General features: G+C 39.5%; 1 pseudogene; it reads right to left on the bottom strand.

The window, feature by feature from the left end:
• Nucleotides 1-1,173: 1,173 nt before the first annotated feature.
• LOC141615787 (small nucleolar RNA R71) lies at nt 1,174-1,272 on the bottom strand (annotated as a pseudogene).
• Between the last annotated feature and the right edge of the window lie 2,473 nt (nt 1,273-3,745).

Here is a 3,745-nt window from a genome sequence, read left to right as displayed (position 1 = left end):
TAGGGAGGATTAAGTCGACTTGTAGGTGTTGTACAATCTAATCGATTCGGCTCCTGGACCCAAACCTTCTTAGGGATTGTAAGACATAAACCAACTCGATCCCATCACAACAATAAGTCCTTGCATCTAGTAGAAAACATGTTTGTATAATCAAATCCCATGAATCCCGTATGAACCCATGACACCCTAGTGCTTTTAATTAATTGTTTACATCTCATTTTAATCATCTTTCTTGTTTTCATTGCTTTGCTTTTATATTGTTGATTACTTTAGTTGATCTCCTACCTCAACCCAAATTGTGACACCCTTAGACACAACCATTTGCAATCGAAAATCCTACATCAATACCCATCCCTTGGGATCCGACCTTTACTTACCTCTTTACTAAGAGTAGAGTAGTTTGTGAAGTTATAAATATTGTTTTGGTCAAGGTAACTTTTGACGACGAGTAAACATAACCGATCCGACCAAAAATGGCTCCGTTGCCGGGGACGGTGTTAACTTGATTTGATTTTCTTTGATTGTTTTTAGTTGTGTCTTTCTTTACCTTTGGGAAATCAAACTCCTCAAGGTTTGTTCTAATTGTTTTCGAGTTGTTTGATATTTTGCATGTCTAGGAGATCACAAGGTAACTTGTTACCCATTGATCTTGAAATTGAAAGAACTTTGACCAACAATAAAAGACTTGCTAGGAATACTTTAAGAGGTATTGGTGAGATTATGGACATTCAACCAAATAACATTGAGTTCATCAACCCTTTTTCAAGAGAAGGAGAGGATAACCGAATACAAAACCCACCACAAAATCAACCCACAATGCCTAAATTTTCATCAGATTCCGTATAAACCGAGGAGAACCTACCAAATGGTACTCCTACACCACAACATTTAACCGGTAATTTCATTGCAAAATCCGCATTTATACAATTGGTTGAGAGAAGTCAATTTGGGGGGATGCCTAGTAAAGACCCTCATTCTCATATGGAGACTTTTTGTGACTATTGTGATGCGATTTCTCAAACCGGAGTTACTCAAGACCAAATTCGATGGGTCTTATTTCCTTTCTCTTTGATTGGTTCCGTGAAACAATGGTTGAAGAGCGTAGACAAGGCTACTCTTGGTATTGACTCTTGGAAGAAATTAGCACTTGCTTGAGAAGACTACTATGTTGACAGCCCAAATCACCGGGTTCAAACAAAGGGATGAGGAATCTTTGTATGAAGCATGGGAGAGATTCAAGGATACTTGTCGATCTTGTCCACACCATGGACTTAGCGAGTGGTTCCTTGTATAACAATTTTGGAATGGTCTATATGAAGACTCCCGAAACATTCTCAATATGGGATCAAATGGTATGTTTACCGAAGTTGATGATAATCAAACATGGAACAAAATTGAGGAAATGGCAGTCCATAACACACAATATAGTAGACCTCAGAAGGCTACTAGAGGAGGAAAGCATGAAGTTGACTCTATTACTCAATTGGGTGCTCAACTTAGTGCCCATATCGACACCATTAATTTGAAGTTTAAGAAGGCTATGGCTAAACTTGAAGAGGCCTCCAAATCACCTAAGCAACATGTTAATGCCATGGTGGCATCTTCATCAATTCCAAGTGGAGTGTGTGAGAGTTGTGGAACTTTGGGACATGACCAAAGTGAATGTAGGGGAACAAGTGAATGCTTTCCAAGCATACAAGAGTGGTACCCCTTATTCCAACTATTACAATGAAAACACCAAATTCCATCCCAACCTCTCACAAAAAAGCCAAAATGTTCAAAACCCTCAAACAACATACACTCCACCTCCAATTAGAAACCAAGCTCAAAGACCCTTTTACAATCAAAACCAGGGTTATCAAAATCAACCTCCATACAATCAAACAAATGACCAAGGTTTTGATGTTCAAAAAGTGGTCCTCCAAATGCAAAAGAACCAACAAGAATTTTTCACTCAAATGCAAAAAGATAGTAAAGCAAAAGACATCACCATTAACAACATACTAGCTCACACAAAGATGTTGGAAACCCAAATGTCTCAATTAGCATCTTCTAGTTCACAAAGACAAAAGGGGCAATTACCAACCTCAAGGTAATCCCCCAAGACATGAGTCGGTGAGTGCCATCTATTTAAGGAGTGGTACAAGGTATGAAGGACCGAAGAGGCCCATTGATGAAGATGTTGTGAATACTAGTGACAAGGAAAGAGTTGAAGACTCTAAGAAAGAAGAAGAACACACTACCATTCAAGAAGTTTCAAAGGAGAATGAAGAGAAGGCTAAAGAGAAAGAGCGTATTGTGATTTGGCTTCCATTTCCAAGTCGTCAAGCTAAGCCTAAGTTTGATGAACAACTTGGGAAGTCTATGGACATTGTGAAGAACTTGGAAGTCTCAATTCCATTTATCGAATTAATCAATCATGTTCCGGCCTATGCGAAATACATGAAAGATATTCTTACAAAGAATAAATCCATCCAGAAATTTGAGACTATTGCTTTCACTAAGGTGAGTAGTGCCATCCTACAAGGAAGTTCACCTCCAAAACTAAAGGATCCGGGAAGTTTCTCTATTCCATGAACCATTGGCGACACCACAATCAACAAAGCTCTATATGACCTTGGGGCAAGTGTGAGTGTCATGCCATATTCGGTGTGCAAAAGGTTAGGGATGGGAGAGCTTAAGTGCACTAATGTCACACTTTAAATAGCGGATCGATCAACGAAGACACCTTTAGGGGTATGGGAAGATGTGCCGGTAAGAATTGGCAAGTTCTTCATCCCGGTGGACTTTGTTATTGTTGATATGGAGGAGGATTCCAACATTCTTATCATTCTAGGAAGACCTTACTTACACACCGCGGGAGCGGTGACTAACGTGAAACATGGAGAGCTCACACTCGAAGTGGGAGATGAAACAATCACTTTTAATCTTGACAAGACAATGAGAGCTCCCCGACAACACGAGCCATGTTTCATGGTTGATCATTATAGCCGAGAAAGTGATAGGAAGAAGTTGGCATCTCAATGCAAAGAACAAGCTATGGGTAAAGAATCACCACCCATATGGGAGAAGAAAATGGGTAATCTCCAAGATGCTCCATCCAAAGAGCAAGAATGTTTCAACAAGAATGAGAGCTTGCTCACCACCACTCATGACAAGAGAAGAGGAAGGCCGCATCGGCCATAATGACATGAAGAAAGAGGAGTTGTTCTCATCAACTCATGATACTATTGGAGAACAAGTAGACGAAGTATGCGGTCTTTGGGATGATGAGTTTGAAGGGTTATTCAATCCTTATAATGGTAATGCTATGACCCAAGACAACAATGAAAAACAACATATGCAAAGGTCTATTGAGGATCTTTATCATAACAATGAACAAGCATTCGACTACTTCTTCAAGGTGTTGAGCAACATCAACAACACCTTGGCTATGCACCCTTGACATCTCATACATGGATGAGAGTTTGGTTGAGTCCTCCCTAAACCATCATTTGTAAATATTCTAACCCCTTAACTTGCATTTTACTTATTGTATTGCATCTTTGTCAATTTTGGATTTGTATTTTTATGCTTTGATCAAGATTTTCATTTCGAGAGAAAGTGAGGGAGAGACTTAAATGTTTATTGATGTGTAGTGTTTTGACATAGTGTGGGGATAGTAATTGCCTAGGCTATCCAAGCCTTCGTAGTGCCCCCACAATGAAGACCAAAGGAATAAAGAGTAAATGACACGGGTTATGAA

Source organism: Silene latifolia, chromosome 11 (genome assembly GCF_048544455.1).
Source record: "Silene latifolia isolate original U9 population chromosome 11, ASM4854445v1, whole genome shotgun sequence".
NCBI lineage: Eukaryota > Viridiplantae > Streptophyta > Magnoliopsida > Caryophyllales > Caryophyllaceae > Silene > Silene latifolia.
Note: the sequence above shows the minus strand (reverse complement) of the source record. Positions and strands in the feature narration are given on the sequence as shown.